We start from the raw sequence: 17,965 nt of genomic DNA, 5'->3' as shown, positions 1-17,965 counted from the left end.
AAAGTAGACAGAAACTATCCTCGCCAAACGTCACAAGCCGAGGGGGAAGGGGCTTTAGGTCAAAATTATAATTTTTAAACTTCGCAAATTTGTGAGTCGTGCTCTCAAATATATTTATCGCGCGTTGCGTAAGCACTCCAGACGTTACGTTGGCACTTTCTCATGACAAGTATAAGACAAACCTGACGGAGCGTCAAAATGATCATGTTTGAGGTCTACCCGATATACTCATAAGCAAACGAACAATGAGGAAAAAGAACGACTGAAAAACAGCCATTGGCTACGTCATACTCTAATAGCAGAGGTTAACATGTACTTATAATCACTGAGGCGTTGGTAGGTGTGTTTTTTAAAGACTACATGTTATATTGTACGTAAGGAAACGCACTCCCAACTCATAAGCAAATATTGTGATATATATAACACTTCTTAGCTGATATAAACGTTTTAAATTTCCACATTAAACAAAGCACCTCACAATATATCTCTTTTTTTGTGATTTTTTTCTCCTTTCGAGTCGCCTACTTGTGAACGTGGTTTCTTCACGTTGATAGGAAGCGAAGCATTCCCCAGTCGGTCCCTTATTCAAATATCGATTTGGCTGTGTTCATTTTCCTACTGGCAATCTTTCACCTACAATTCGCCAGCCTTCAACAGTTGTTCTTGAAATTTCCTTCAAAAAGATTTGGGAACAGGTCTCGCCGCCGGCGTTAAAATATCGAATTCAAGATAGTCTCTAGAGAACGAAATTGCAAAACGAAAGCCTTTGATATGGCATGGCTTTGTTCTAAAAAACAAAACATTTTCACATACCTGACAGTAAACTGCTGATAAATAAAGTGTGTCTTCATCAAAATTTAGATGTTGCTGTAAGAATCACGTCTGAATCACGATTGAAGAAGGACTGAAACATATTTAGTGACACATACTAACATTTTACAAAAATTAAGATACCGATGTCTTAGGACAAGTCAGAACAAAAGGCTTTGAGGATCAGCTAAGTAGTAAAAACATGCCCAAAAATAGGCTAATTATCAGTCGTAGATTTATGTATAGTAACCTTAACCAGGCATATTACTGTCTACAAATTCTGAACGATAATGTGTATTTTACGACGATAACGTTCTGCTAAAAATATTCTGCTGCCGTTTGCTAAACTACTAGCATTCGTTTCGAAACAAACACAATATAAGATGAAGAATGTTACAACAACTATTGTATTACATATACAATAAGTGGTACAATGGGACTCAAAAACCTAAGAGTCAAATTAAGTGGATAAGAACGGAATGTCTGACTGCATTAAAGGGTTACACCATTTGATGTAAAAAGGAAGCACAGGTTTATCTTAAAACAAACTGTGCAATGGCATTTCACTATTAGCCATTTTGAGCTGTCTTGTTTTCTTTCAACTTCAATTGTTACGCGATCAAAACGATAATCAGAGTTAGATGGCCCTTTTGACGTCTTCGTGGATATGCGAGACAGACATGACGCTTTCAAAGGTTAACGCAGTACAATAGGCAGGTCTGCATCTTACTGCTCCGTAATGTACCGTTACTTTCTAATAAACATCTGGCACGGTAGAATATCTTCGTTTATAGAGTTTACTAAATTTGTACACATAAAAAGCCATAATTGACTATCTCATACTTGATCAAAATTAAAATCTCGAGATCATTGTACAGTAAGAAAATGTGACGCGGGCTCTACATGGTAAAACGAGTTAAAACAGTCTATTTGCACTTCTACGAAACGGCTTATATAACGCAGCATTTGACCTTATACAAACACAATCAGCTAATTTAAAAAAATATTTTCTTGCATCTAGATTTACCAGAATCCTTCTTTCTAATTTTTGTTTTATTTTCCCACGAAAATCATTTACATGGACCTTTCTGGATTTGTGATATCGCCGTAGCATGAGTCGGTAAGCGTTGTATAAGAAGTGCTGGTTTCGAATTTCTATACCACTTACACTGTTTAATTTTTGCTTGTACTAAATCGGTAAAAGTGCTCTCCAATTTTTTAAAACACTGATGATTTTTTATCCCTTTATTCCCTTTCATTAAATATCTGAGGTGCAAACTCCAAACTATCGAAAAATAACGAGGATAATTTAAGGGGTTTAGTAGTTACTCGCAGATGTTTCTCCTTCGAAAATATCTAGTTTTGTAAATGGCATTGTGTCCGTGCGTTGCGTCATGTATGGCCATCATTTACGTACCGCTATTCATAAGTACTATGCCTGTTTAGGCTGTTGCAGTAAATCACACGTCCCGGCGCCAGCATGGCTCTGACCTACTCATGATGATCACTAAACTTCAACTCCTAATCTGACCTTCAATAAGTTTCCTGGAACTTAGTCAGTCCATACTGCTATTTACTTCGCAGCCCGATCTGACCCGCAATTAAGTGAGTAAAGATGAGGCTCAGGTAGATAGTGCGAGTCTACGTATAGACAAACCACTGGTTCAACCTTGAGGTAAAAAACTTTTTTCTTTTCGAAAAAACAGTGAACCATTTCCAATGTTTGCAGTTACATCGTCATACCGTTGTATACAGCAATTGAAGAAGACTTTATAATCCAACGAACTCGTCTGGATCTAATACCGTGTGCGCGCAGCCAGTTTGACAAATAGCATGAACGGTCTGAAAAAAAATAAAGGTCAGTGTGTTGCTAGGCCCGAACATGCGTAATACTCTTTACGAAGAATTATACAAATATATTTGACTCCGTAGTATTGAAGCAATAAATATATTATAACGCTGTTTTGACCGAGATATCTCAACTCGATGAAAGGTGAAACGACACAACTCTAATAGCTGACGCAAGCAAAGGAAACAACTAAATTCTAAGGGTTTTTAATTCTTTGCAGTTTGATGGTAAGTCATGTATGTTTGGCATTTCGACTGGTTGGCTTTTCCTGAGAATCATACGACCAAACAAGTCCTCTCGGCGTCGTGCGACCGGAACAGTATTGGGACAGGCTACTGAACACCTGGAGCGCTAATCGATTTGCGTGGACGACAACTCTCTAAAAAACAACATTACTCGTGACTTCTTTAACCAGTCCGTTCACAAAAGACTCATATATATTATTCAAAAACTATTACTAACATTCGTCCAGGACGCTAGTGACGTTTACGGATGACTAGACGTTAATAATGCCGGCGTTAGGCAACGGCCAAATGAGTACTAAAATGGTAAACGGAGTGAGAATACCTTGCAGGTCCCCGCGTTGAGGAACGGGTGATCTTTTTGTAGACAAAACACACTAATCATGAAAAGATAGAAAAGATTCCAAATAAAAAAACAAAAAAAAATTCACTTCTAAAAGAGTGTTTTTTTTTTTCGTATCTATTTGTTTCTTCCCGTTTATGCAAAAGATTGATTGCGATTTGAAGAAAACTTTATTTGTCGTTGCGGTATTCATCAAAACATCATCATTCATTTTTTGAACTCTAATAGTATTATACAAGTTTTAGTATTTTGTGGCATTCCAATAAAACTTTCAAGTGTAATAAAACAACATAAAGAATACAGTAACATTATAAACTTAGAAACGAAGCTCAAGCAATTTGCTAGTTTTTTTTTTATCAAACCCGTGAAGTCTAAAAAACAGTAAAGCAAATATCCACATCAAAATAAGTTTATGTACGAAAAAAATGGCTGAAGATGAACAAGCAAGATGAAATCATAATTGATAGATCAAGTATATTTAGGACGCTTATCATATGAATATAGTCGTTAATACCTCCGTTATTTTCAGCTTTGCTTATAACATAAGTGCCCCAAACTTTAAAACCTACACACATCTTCATTTTTTTGGTTACGAGCTTAGTGATATTTTGTTCAAAGCTTCTCAAATAATTCATTATAGTTCATGCAGACATACCCTGATCTGCGTGTTATCCCTCTGGGCATTCTTTTCCTGCTGGATAGGTCGCTTGTCAATTACACGATCAGCTCATTCGTGAAGGGCCGAGGGAACCAGATTATCAGGACACTACTTCGCCTAGCAAGTGACATCAGTGGCGGCTGGCGGATTGCTGACTTCCATGGAAAACGGCGTTATCCCTGATACACGAATAAATTTCCATCAACGAACTCAGAGAATAAATGTTTTGCACAAGAAATGTCACGTGATGTAGTGTCAAATGTTTAAGACTAGGGCGTGCAGTATTTGAAATATGCGCCCGATAATTTTGTTTTACTGAGTTATATATGTAGCTGTAGGAAGACTACAATTATCTATCAAAAGTTTGTGATAGAATGGTCTAGGTAGAGTGCTGGCTTTTATGAACTGATATTCATAGTCGGGTGAGCCACGCTTTGGGCCATGCTGATAGACTACTTTTTGAGACATAGCTTTTTGCTGATTTTAAAATTAGGAATAAAAAATGTTATTCTTCCACGTCCTTGCCAGCTAAAGGTATAATAAAATGCGTCGACGTGACAGTTTGAAAGCGGGTCAATTATAATGAGGAAAAATACAAAAAAAATGCATACTTGCCATTACATAAATATTTCTACGAGAGAAAGTGAATATCTATTTACAGGGTATCGGGATGATGGCGACCTCAAATGTCTTCACCTGAGCTAAGATTTTGGCTAGGTCTCAAAGATCTCAACGACAGACTAACATCGCATATTGAAAGGCGAGAACACTTTCCACATATAGATGGAGCTAAATTTGCTTAAGGTTATATACCGGAAATTTTTAAGTCGAGATCCGTTGTAATCTTGGCTAGTGGCATGGATGTCGTGTGGCAAAGGATGGACTGTAAAGAATGATTCCTGGGACAATTTATGCGGTTCAAGAAAATAATTGCAGCATACTAGTGAGCTTACTGAGGTGTTACAGTAAAAAAAAAATAAAATCTCTGCAGTAAGATCATGGGATTAGTCCAGCAGAGTAACTTTAAGCGAGATTAGGTGTGACCGTTACTTGTCCGATGATACCACATTTCATTGGCACCTAGGCAAATGTTAGCTAAATTATTACAGCTTACATTAATTAGTAAAACTATTAGCTCAAAAGCGTGTACAGCATTACTGGGCTCTTATAGGGTATCATTACCTCAAGAAACCAATTTAAGCTTAAGTTGAAACAAAACAGGGAAACCATTTTATAGTTCGTTTGCAGCAAAACTTACATTAGAATTATACAGTCGCCGGCTTTACCCTATCTATCATTTAATAATCATCAATAAATTCAAACAATATTGAAAGCCGATACTACTCAGACCTGCACAATCTATTTTCAGTGAAGTTAAAAAGAAAAATAAAAAAATATAGGCGATTCTTTGACAGGCACTCTGCTACATATAAGATTTCTATATTTATGGTACATAGTTTCTTGATTATTATCTTACATTTATTTGAGCGAGTGTAAATAGATGATGGTGCTAATGGTTAAAAAACTATGGTACTTGATATGTGCTACCGTATGTACTGTGATGCATATGAAGTCCTCAAGTTTATTTTGAGGCAAAACTACAAAGCTACTGTAGAAAAAGCATGAAATTTGTCTTTGGAAGTGAGGACAGACTGTTGTGTAATGTCTCCCCGCGTAATGACCTTCCCACCCACAAATCATAAATTTATAGAACCAGTGACCTATTTTGTCGCCATATCAAAGTCGGCTTCAAAAAATCCAGGAAGAACTATTTCTTTTTTACTTTACACCAAACATTTGCGTTTTCATCAATAAATTAATGCAAACTTTCATTAATAACATTTTTAAACGATTCATCACTACCCAGTGATAACTGTAGTTATATTATAAGTTTTCGAGGAATACAAAATATAATTGAATATAGATTCTCTGTTGTACGTGTTCTTTGTAAGTGGCGCCATCTCTTTGCAGTTCTATTGGCCGCCACGGGTGGCAGCACCGGTCAAGGAGTTCAGTTTAAAATGGAAATAACTTCGTTCCTCAAATCGATATTATGATCGTTGGTACATGTAATTACAAGTGTTTCTCGCACTAAAGGCATATATAAAAAAAAGATACTGTTGGTCTAAAGATCATTGTAATAAACGAATGCAATCTGTTGTCATGATCTGTGCCGTCCAATCAATGAGACTCAACTATGTGACCTATTAACAATCGATGATCTAAAAAAGGAAATTTAGAAATGACGATTCGGGTATAAGTTCTTTCTAAAAATACCATGCACAATAAAGGAAAAGATGCCGAACAATGCAAACGTAATCGGCTCGACCGTTTCGATAAAACCACTTGTGTTTTAAAAATTACATAATTTTCTGTTTTGAAATAGAATTTCGAACCTGCTAGGAGTGGCTGGCTTTGCTTGCTTGGCCACCGAAAAAAAAGCATCATCTTTATTATAGCACGGAGCAGTGTACGTATACCCCAGTTTTGCGTTGTTCGGAAAACTAAGGTAATGCATACGTTGAAACTTTTTTAAAATGCCTTCATGTTTTAAACTAACACACTGTCGATTTGAAATTCAACGTGATCTAGTTTATCCTTTAATACTGACACTTCTGTACCGATTTAAAAATTAATTTAATTAGTCATGATTGAGAAACAGTTCGGTAAGGGTTGCGTTTAAATTCTATAAAATGACTAGTATTCTATGTCATCAATCAAAAATGATTCAGGATATAGACAACAAATGTGGGCCTATGCATGATCTTGTATATTTTTGTTACTTGGCCAAAAAGATTGGCAATTTCGTGATAGCAAGCTGGCAGAATGAATATGTCTTGATAACAAGTTGAGGAGCTTTGACATGGTATTACAGTTTTTTCTGACGTTTAACCATAAGCATCAGGGTAAAAAGTACCATAATTTAATCGAGAATGAGTGTAACTTAATATTTATGAGGACTGCATATTACAAATCGATAAAAGCAACTTCTATTTTTTCGATTCAAATACGAAGAGACCCGCTATATTTTATCAGAAATTCAACAGCACACTCTAAATAATTCATTCTAAGGTTCAACTGATTCAAACCAAGACCAATTTATTTGTCAGTGATATTGAATGTTTAAGGGCTTCTAAATTTGTCTTTCTGGCATTTAAGTCTGTTAAGTGTTTTCAGTGCAAAGAACACGCCGCAGGGTGTTTACTCGAGGCTCGGCACAGGTGCAAGTTTAAAGCCGGGTGATCTGTAACCTGCCAAAGCGACTCTTCCGGTAGCTATTCCAGGGCGTATACAAATAGTAGGTCTGTCTTGAAGGTCACAGAGAGCCGACGCCATTCTGTGCGCTAAACCGGCCACACCTGTTTAGGCCTTCAAAACCCATTCACGGAGAGGTTCTCCGCGGTTTGAAGGTGCCCTTGTCGACTTGCAGGCTCCACATAAGAATGGCACTCAACTACTAAACACTTCACATTTATTCTTAAAAACTGTTTGTTTTAGCTACCCACTAAACACCAATCACCAGAAGGTGACTAGCGTTATTTTGAAACTATCTGAAGTATCAAAGCGCAAACAAACTTAGCAATATGCCTGATCTCATGTCACGTGAAGCGACCATTAACATTATATGATGACCCCCATAGGCAAAAGACGATCTACTTTTAAGGAAGCTTTTTGAAAGTTATTCTTGCCTCCAATACTTTACGGAAACGATTCCGTAGGAGCTCGTGCTCGAATAATTCACATTGCCTCTCGAGTTATCAATACATGCATCGTATGAAGAGGTGTTTGCCAATTGGCGAGATCAGTTTTTTGTGGTAGTTAGTTTGCCTAACTCTTCTGACCATAAGAAAGGAAACTGTCTAGTTGCTTCCAGTGCAGTCCACTACTCTACGGATAAGGTATATCTTACATCTCCTTTCGGTCATAATTAATATATTACTATTTTAAGTTTTACCGAGGGAGCTGAAGTAGATCTATTAAAGGCAGAATATCTTTTTTCCACAATCAACATATTATCTTATTTGTTTTTTCCAGTTGATGCATGTATGATGGCGATGATCCTTTGAAGCTGACGTCGCAACCACGACTGTTGCTCTGGTTCATTTCGACGGTACTTCAACTTCGAAAACCATTGAAGTTGCCGCTCATGTTTCTGTTGTCATCCAATGAACGGTTCCTATAGACAAAATGTTGTCAGGATCTGCCGAAGGGGAAGGGTGGTGGGGGCGTCAAGGGCGTTGCTTGCTCGTTTGCTCGGGTCGGGACGGGACTCTGTCGTCTCAAAACGTCTGAAACCAAGCCTGTCCACCAACACGAAATGAACGGCCTCTTCTTTAGACCTTCTTACGTGAGCGGACACAACGACAGCAACAGCAGCTATCTTCTTACCTTACACCGGCGCATCTTCGTCTTTCGTGAGCTTCTTGAAGCCAGAGTAAGTTTGCAGACGAGCTAACTGTCGCGGCTCTTTTCGTTTTGTTCGTTGTCGTTATCGTCGGTGCTTCCATCAGCAGTTTCTGCACTTCATGGGTTACAAAGCCTCAAGTATCTACAAACAGCGGCACCATCCTTGACGCGAAGGTGGCAGTGGTGATGCCCTGGTCGCACTGTCGCGGTGCCTATCGTATCGTAATATAATGCCTACCGCGGCAGAGGATCTTCTCCTCCGGCGGTTCGTCCGCTCGCGTGTTTGTCATCGATCCGTTTCTATTCGCTCACTTGCTGGCTGCTAGAAATATCGCTGCTGCTGTTGCTATTACTTCTGTTGTCACCGCTTCTGCGGCAATGGCGGCGGTTGTCGCCGCCTCAAACCGCCCAGGGTGGTCCTTTTCCTTTGATCGTGGCATACGTTGAAGAGGATCGAGCAAATCATGATGATGATTGCGATGATGCTGGTGCGTAAGCTGGAGCTGTTGATGCTCGCAATGCCGTTGCTGTTGTGCATCGATCTCTCGATTCGGACAGTGCTCTGTGACGTCTTTGCTGCCTGTTCTGTGTCTAACGACACAACAGCTTATGGTCACTTTGCAGCCGAGAATTGTTATTGCTGATATGTCGCTAATGGTGATGCGACGAGCTAGAGAGGAGAGCGCGCAGGCGTAGTGAGTGGCATTGAGACAGTGGGTATATACGCGCGTTTGTGTGTGTATGTAAACCCATATGTAGATAGATAGTATAGAGGCGAGGAGGAAGGAGGCAGAAAAAGCAGGAGAAACAGATCGTGTGAAGAAACGCAAAATATTGGATATGGGCGGAGAGACGAAGATGTTGTTTGACGAATTGACGTTCGACACCTGAGCACTTAGGCGACGAGACGACCCGTCGCACCCGTAGCAGAAGCGCTTGAAGCCGCTGCAGGGCGATGGGCTACATCTTTTCTGAGCTACTCTACTACAACTGTTCTAACTACATGATGGCTACAACAACTACTGCTGCGACTGTGATTGCTGTCGGCGATCGCTGTCAAACGGAGGTCTAACTCTGTTTAAGAGGAAACTGAACTAGCCACACTCAAGAACCTGGTGGGCTTAAACGCTCGTTTGAACCAACCAATGCTGGGATGTTGGTCCTCCCTCCGTAGGTAACCCAGAGGGGCCGTCGTAGTGGCCACTCAGAGTTAAGACAAGAGATTTCGAGATCAACTGCCGAGCTCTAGTCTAAGACTGAGTGTCGGGTAAAAACAACACCTCGACAAGCACGAAACAGACCGTGCCAGACGATTATCTGACAGCACATTGTCTTCTTCCTTATAATAACGCTCGTATGCAATATCTAGATGGACAGAAATATATACAGACACAAATAATGTATATGTAGGAAAATTACTGGAAGCATGACACAAACACCCATATTGACTCGTACTGCCTTACGATTATGATAAGCAAAGCGGATCCGATTCTATAAAGAACGCACTCCTTTTATAGTACTAAACCAACGCCCAGTTTCGATCGTCTCGTCATTACCACGTGGATTAATTCATACAATGAAACTTTAACAATTATACAACCTCTTTTCTATATTTTATTAAGCCAAAAATACACACGCATTATTTTCAGTACTTAATTTCTCATTTATCTCGATTTATAAATCCATTGTGGCAATAGTGGTAAAGCATTTATTAACAATGTTTTAAGCGGTTCTTTTAATCTCTGTACTGACCTCGGTTTCGTGTGACGCATTATTCACCATGAGAACGTCCCACCCTCGTCATTTGCTGAAGGTACTGATACAAAGGACGATAACATGGTGGTTGTACGTTCCCCGGCTGTTGCTCGCGGGAATCGTTCAAGATCGATTTCCAGCAGTTGTCGTTTATGTTGTAACTCCAACTGGCGCTTGATATAGGATGGATTTTTATGGCTTATAAAGCAGATAAATATGCTATATATGAACGTATTGTGAAAGTCTGTCACTTCAAGTCCAAAGCATCAAAGGCATAAAACAATATTTATAGGAAGAGCATTTATATATCATTAGGTTGGTAAAAAAGATCCCGCATATAAAAAAAAACTTCCTACTTCTGCTCATTTGGTATACTGCTCGAGACCGCTCTTTTTGCTCTGTCTGTGTGGCATTATGGTATTTTGTTGCGAGTGCACTTTTACCTTCAAAGAATTCAAAGACAAATGTTTCACACTATCGCTACAATGACTGCTCAAAAGTAGTTTGCCAAGTTTGAAAGAGGTATATTGACCGTCAGAGTTTGGTAAGGATCATATAAAGGCATCGTTAAAGTAAGACGGCCGACAAGCAACCAGGAAATCGGCTGAAAAGATAGACTACAACAACATAACCGTAGTTAACCACATCAGGTCCCTTGGGCTCATAGAGAAACTAGGAACTTAAGTACCTCGTGATCGCTGAATTCACAAAGGAATTACGGCTTTACGCTGCATTTCGACATCTCGCCCGATAATAACCGATACATGCACAGAATTGTCTCCGTCAATAAGACGTGGTATTTGTACGTTAATGTGAACCAGGTACTGAAATGGTTTGCTTCAGGAAAAAAACTAAGGCCCAACGCTCAATTACACATTCATTCAAGAAAGATTATGCTGTGCGTTGGTAGAACTGCAAAGGCCTGGTTCGCTGGGAACGGCATTTAATTGCCAGATAAATGATCAAAACGTTGATTTGCCACAAGTTAATTATGCTACAGACAGGACAAACGACGTCAGATCATTCCACTCCGTTACAATGCAAGGCCAAACACAATAAACATCGTCAAAGCTACCCCTCTATACGCTACATGTTCTTTTATATATTCTCCTGATCTCTCTCCGACGAATTTTTTATTTTCTTTGTTTACTAAGAAATCATATTCAAGATCCTACCTTCGGTACTGGCCAAGAACTTAAAAGCGGATTGAGAAACTTTTTCAAGACGAAATATGCTACCTTTTGATGAGACGGCATACATTAGTCGGTGAAAAAATAGGAGAAAACCATAGAAAATGACAATGGTGATTCAGTAGAAGGAACGCGGAAACTTTCTTGCCAACCTAATAGAACTACTATATTTTTAGAATAGAAGATATGTTATACTGCATTATTTTGTCATGTTCGTTACACCTTTTTCAAGTCACTATTTAATTGGTCCATTACGAACAGATTGGATACAAACATGAGACATCATTTGATTCTATAGGAACTTGATCATGCTTGCCAAACGCATTCATAAAATAATTAAATATAAAACAAACTAATAGAGCACCTTCAATGCGTCGTATTACTAATAACTTACTAACAACAGATATTTAATAGTGCTATCCAACGAAGGATTGGAATCTAATAGGGGAGAAACAGACGCTCCGACGATTATTCAGATAAGTAGAGCTGGAAGGAAACAAAAGCAAGCTGAACAGAATGTATGAGGTATCCGTTGAACCAAGGACCGTGTTTATTTGCAAAGAAAGATGGCTGCTAAGTGGGAAAATTTTATCGAGTTTCGAATAGACTTATCTGTATTTGTGAAGCTAGAATATCAAGAATATGACGTCTAATCGCAATAATTTTTCGCGAGAACTCAATGTCAGTCCAATCTATCAGCATACGAAAGTATTATAGATGGAACGAAAAATGGAGGCTGAAAGAATGACGATTAAGATGCAGTAACATCTTGGAAACACGAGACCATGTTTAATTTCTAGATCTCCCTCCACCGAATTAAAACTGTTTTTGCCATTCATTGTAAAGCATGCGTGGTTGCTTTTTTTGAAATATATAGGATACATTGCAGGTGGGAAATAATGACAAGTCTGCCTAGCCGCAATGCCTGCCTAACATGACGTGTATACAATAATATTATCACTTCGTGTTCATAAATATGAGGCGTAACTAGAAAAGATAACGAGTGTAATAAAAAAAAAACTTAACTGTTTACAGGCGAGAGCATAGAGGTTTACAAAGTAGATAACTTTTCCTTAAAAAGTAAAATCGGAGTGCTAAAACATTTGTAATATAGAGATAAAGGACGTTACTCATTTAGCCTTGTTGGCGTATAATTCTAAATTCAGTAAAACAGAACAAGCGAAATCAATAAACATTTAGGTTTATACTAAGTTCCGGCACTTTATAAAAATTCGCGACACATTTTGTTTATGTGGTTTGCAAAATGCACGGTTCTGCAATGTATAATCTAAGAACGGAGTATAATAGGAGAATTACAATTATAGGGCAGTAATGCCGCATCTACGGAGCGTAATATAAAAATACCTATCTAAACAGATTGGTATGAAGCGTAACATAAAGCGATATAAACATAGTGTTTAACTAAGATATTGAGCAATCGCCAAAAATTGCAAAATCCAATTTTTTTATTAATTTGTAGACCTTCTGTTTCTTATACGTCAGATGTTGAAAAGGAAAAATACATGCTCTATTTTTTACTTAGAAGTGCGTGCTTCTTGCATTTAAGCGTGAATGAAACGGTCGCAAACGGGAAAATACTGCGCCTCGTTGGGAGATTGTGTGCAATGGCTTAAAGTGTTCTGAGATCATGACGTTCATGTTTGAAAGTACACACCAAATAGTCGACAAAAACAGCAAAAACAAGTACTGACTGATTGACAATATTGTTCCAATATGGCGTGGGCACTTCAAAAGCCTGCCGTAGAAGCACAGAAGCTACCCAAACTCAAGCGGCTACAGCTGGCTTGGTTAAGCGTCGCTTCATCAGGTCAGCCCAGATGCCGTCGCTAACAGAGGATTCACCGGTTCCTGCTGCTGCCGCCACCACTGTAAGACCCCATCAAAGAAACCACTCGTTCAGATGATCTGAGTCAACAATATCGTCGCACATGGAGATGATAATAATGCCAGGATGTGACCGACTATGGCGATCAACACACAGCTAAAAGCTTTTTCTCTCCCCGCTAGAACATACTTAAAAATAGAGCTTCGTATAAAACTGGTTAGTGAAGTAGCTTCAATATCTATCAATTCATCTATTTAGAAAGATTTACAACAACATTCATTATGCAGTTGATTTCATTAATGCATTAGTTATGCTACACATGCAATGAAGTATGAGTCACAGTTGTTGGACAAGCTTCGTTGTTCCCCATTAGAAAGACATCGTTGAGGATTGTTTAGTTCGGCAATACTGTATCCCAAAATCGGGTGATGTCTCAGAATTGATCTATGGCGTTAGAGCGGAAGTTTGGCCGGAAGTTGGCGAGTGACATCCGAGGAGATGACACAGTAGAGAGGCAAGACGAGATGGTCAGGCGAAATTCTCCTTGAAGACGATTGACCACCAAGTTCACTGCTTACAACAGCTTCTGCCGGTAAAATCTAGGGGATGATAGTTGCAACACGAGAAGATAATGCGTTTTAGATATTTCCATTACCATAAAATGGTTCTCGGTAGGGTCCCTGAACTCGGACATTGATAAGGACTTTTTTACCAGATAATTTTATTTTCATGCAGCTTTCGCGCAGTGCAAAGCTAAGTAGCAGTTCCATGTAGATATAATAGTTTGTAAAGAGTAATATTGAAAGTTACAACAGAGTGCGTGTTTAATAGGTTGCAGCTGATGGTAGTTATTATATTAGGATCACGCAAAATTACACCAGGGGCTTTGCTATTCGACGATTGTGTGTTCGAGTCGTGTGATACAGTAATACACAAGGCAGACAGGAACAAAACTCCCTTTTTTGTTCGTCGTGAAATACAAATCCAAAAATATTATTTATGTTAATTTCAATCTCAGTTCTTTCAGATTGTATATTAAATGTCTTCTTGTAAATGTAAAACTTACAGTCCTTATAGTATTTGGGTCAAACAGGAATTTTTTTCAATTTATTGAGCATTACAAGATCATTGTCAAATAGTTTTTTTTCTAAGACTATTGTGTATTACTCTAATAAACGTAATCTTCCATTGAAAAACATGTTTTTTTGTTCATCGTTATTTCAGTTTGTTCGATACCGAGGTGCAGAGGCCGAAATCAGCAAGTAATACGTGTAAATCTGGTTCATTAATGAGAAATGAACATACCGTCTGATTCAACTTCCCGTACCACTAACTACAATCTCCATACATGATGGTTATATTTGAGATTAGTTAATTTTATGACTCTTAGGTACACATGATGGCTGAGCTCAATCCTCTATTGTAAATGTAATATATCGGGTTGCTTCATTTGTAGGACTGCTGTGCCTAGAGTACAATATTGGACATTTTTGACTTAGAACTTTCAAATGAAGTTCGACTGCTTATTTAAAAAATCGATCTAGTACACTTATTATTTTTCTACGGTGTCCCATCGTAGACGCAGAATCATCTATCATTTATGTACATCATATATCATTAACATATAGTATGCTCTTCATGTCGGGGTCTTGGATACTGAGAATATTTGTTCATAGTTTGCAGATCACTAATCTGCAAACTATGAACAAATATTCTTAACTTAAGACTTAAGATTATACCCTGGAAGCAGCCCGACGTCACTTATCTGCGTGATGATAGGCGTTCGTTAATCCGAACATTAAAGTTACGATGGTATAGGCTATTAAACAGCTGACTGAATAGGGTTGCACTTTATAGCTATCTGCAATGTAGAATAACATTTTGCGTATGACCGTCTCGAACACAGGCTTAAAATTACCTTAAGATTACCTTAATTATATGGACCCATGCTGATTTTCATTTTAATGAATGACTTTGTTGGTTACACGTATCATGATCTCGAATCGTACAGAAAGTGGCGATACTAGCTGTTTTTTTAAATAAGCTTTCCAAGAGGCAAAACTTACTTAAACAAACCGAGCCCTTAGCAAGCTCGTTGTGATCATGAGCGCCAGCTATCCATTGGGGCATATCTATCACAGTTAATTGACGCACCGTGACAGCACAAGCTGTTAGCTGAAGCTATCTTTTTACTTTTCCATGAATTCACAGAAGAACTGCTAAGATTCCGCGCCAACCTTTATGGTTCCTAATCAGCTTATATAATTATAAACTATTTCCATGTTCACAATAATCTCTCTTGCGTAGTCCCCTTAAATTCGAATGTAGATACCATTTTTGCTATATTCTGTGTTTTATGAACTACAAACAGAATGAGCTAGTTTACACGGTATTATTTTTCAATGTGATTTTATACTGGAAAGAGCGAAATGCATACTCGCTTGTGTTAGAAAACTTCAGCTATCAAGTAGTTTTATGACCCCTCAATTGTAGAAATGATTTTTACCTACATACTAGACTATATTGAAATACATTAGCACCTATAGGACGCGTGTGAAGCAAAAATGGTACACTAGTCTAATAACATAATTGATTACTCAGTAAATAATAATAGAGTAATAAATCTGAATGTACCTAAAAAGAAGTTACCGAAAAGTAGTTTGGTCGCGTGCCGCAAAATTCGCTGTTTTCGACAGAACAGTCTATAAAATAAGTACCGAAATATGACAGAAAGATTTCAAAAGCTTTGCTATTAGTCGTGTCCGCTGGCTCTTCGATTCGGTGGATATTATGTTATTAACAAAATCTGCATCATTTACAAAAGGCTTCACTATCAAGATCACGTTTTATTTCTTTTTACATTTTTAATTTTTTTAATCTTTCATTTTTCCCTTAGTCTCATAGATGTTTGAATATCAAGGAAGTTCATGTAAACTATCATGCAAGCTGTCGAATTGGTACCATCGAGTAATTGTAAACTCTCCGAACCTAGGTTATAACAAGATGTACACTAGATGACGATTGCTTTTTCAGTGGTTTTTGAAAAAGAAATAAATGGTTATCTGTGTAAATGGTAGATAAAGTCTCCGTATATACGCATTGAAGAACTCCTTGATTTAAGCCTCGTAAAAACAGTTACTTTACTAGCTTATTCATGCAGAGATTTCTAGCCACACATTGTACCAATTACCATCAATATAATTATTATCGTTACTTTATCAGCTTCGCCCAATGATTCACGCTATCAGAGATTGATTGGTTAAGTTTTTCAATAGTCATTATTCTATTAATTCCAGGTTTCGTAAATACGAGTGCATAATAAGTTACGTTTAACGGATAATTATTATTCTCAAAACCTGGGCATACTAAACGTTTGAGTTTGCGAGCCAGCTTACGGATCTGGATTGGCTGCATTGTCCAGAATGAAATCTGCATTGCTTTGTTTTCCAAAATGCATAAAAATAGGCCTGGTGAAAAAAGCTGGTCCACGGTAGGCCAGTTCTCCTAGATGATAATTTAATGAACTGAAGGAAGCCTATGCACTGGGTAGAAATCTCGGGAAAAGTTCTTGTACTGTCCGTGATAGTTGGGATTGTAAAAGGTGACTGATCCTCTTTCCTTTCTTTCTGTTTTCTTTTTTATAATGATAAGATTTGTTTCATATTCAGAGCTATTGTTGTTTCTACAATCTTCAAACTAAATCTAATAGCCATTGTGACGAAACTAGGTATGATTGTCCAGAGTTGCCTGTACGTATCGCACATAAGATCTGCTTATACTACATGTAACAAGATTGTCGGCGTATTAGGACTATCTTCCTGAAGGTTATCATTGCTTGACGCGTAAGGGAAAGTCGAAGATACGTAGTGCTTTGACAACCTATGTCCTTCCCTCCTCTTGCTGCTTGCGCAGATCTTGTTGTTTTATCGACTTCATTCTTTCTTTCGATTCTACTAGCATAGCCAAGTAAGTACATATATATATTGTTTGGCAAAAATCTCTCAATACTTTTAAGAGATTCTGCGGTACCTGCAGCTACGTATGCTTTGCCAATACAATAACGCTCCAACGAGAATGCTGTTTCAATGTGCATGAAAACTGATTACAGCGACTTCGATCGAAAGATGATTCCACGGTTTTTAATCATAAACATTCTTTATATTCCAAAGGAATACCTGTGCGTCATGGTGTTTGGTTTTCGTGAACTGATTTAAATTTTTATTAAATTGTCAACTGGATTTTTTTACCGCAGCCCAATTTAATTAGGGATTTTCAGTAATGATAAATTTCGTAACCAGATAACTGGTTTGTATTTCTATGATTTAATCGCTAGTATTGCTGCGTTGTATTTGCTTAATCTAATCTAACTCGATTGCCGTTCTTGTCCCCACTGCAATTGTTACACGAAACTCGACAATGAATTGTCTTTCCAACCTTTTTCTTCCTATCACTTACAACAAAACAATATAGAGCATGTGTGAGTAAAACCGATTCATGCTGACGGCAATTGAGGCTACTTCAGTCGTTCTTGGCTATAATACCTCACTTAGTTAACAATATAAGTGCTTTTATGTGTCCTAGGCGTAAGACAATGTTGTGACAGCGGGAGAGAAGACCGCAACAGAAGCAAAATGGGATGTGAGACATTGCGAGACAATCAAATGATATATATATATATATATATATATATATACGTGTGCGTGTGTGTGTTAGATGTCGAAAACTGGAGAGCAACACCAGCTGGCGAAGGGTAAACATGGCTGACACTACGTTCCTCTCCTTTCCCCTCAGGCTATCCTATTTATTGCAGAGCTAAAAGGCTGGTAATATGGTAGCAACTATAGGGAACCAGCGAGCTAACAAAA

The 17,965-nt window shown here is 38.2% G+C and overlaps 1 long non-coding RNA gene across 1 annotated transcript; it reads left to right on the top strand.

Moving 5' to 3' along the window:
• Positions 1 to 2,276: 2,276 nt before the first annotated feature.
• Positions 2,277 to 3,286, top strand: LOC147756305 (uncharacterized). The gene is made up of 3 exons (XR_015326660.1): positions 2,277 to 2,415; positions 2,540 to 2,668; positions 2,880 to 3,286. It is a non-coding gene; the product is annotated as an uncharacterized LOC147756305 (long non-coding RNA).
• The last annotated feature ends 14,679 nt before the right edge of the window (positions 3,287 to 17,965 follow it).

The sequence above is a fragment of the Varroa destructor genome, unplaced genomic scaffold (assembly GCF_002443255.2).
Source record: "Varroa destructor unplaced genomic scaffold, Vdes_3.0 BEIS01000004.1, whole genome shotgun sequence".
Lineage (NCBI taxonomy): Eukaryota > Metazoa > Arthropoda > Arachnida > Mesostigmata > Varroidae > Varroa > Varroa destructor.
The sequence above is the reverse complement of the archived record's forward strand: the minus strand, read 5'-3'. Positions and strand labels throughout refer to the sequence as shown.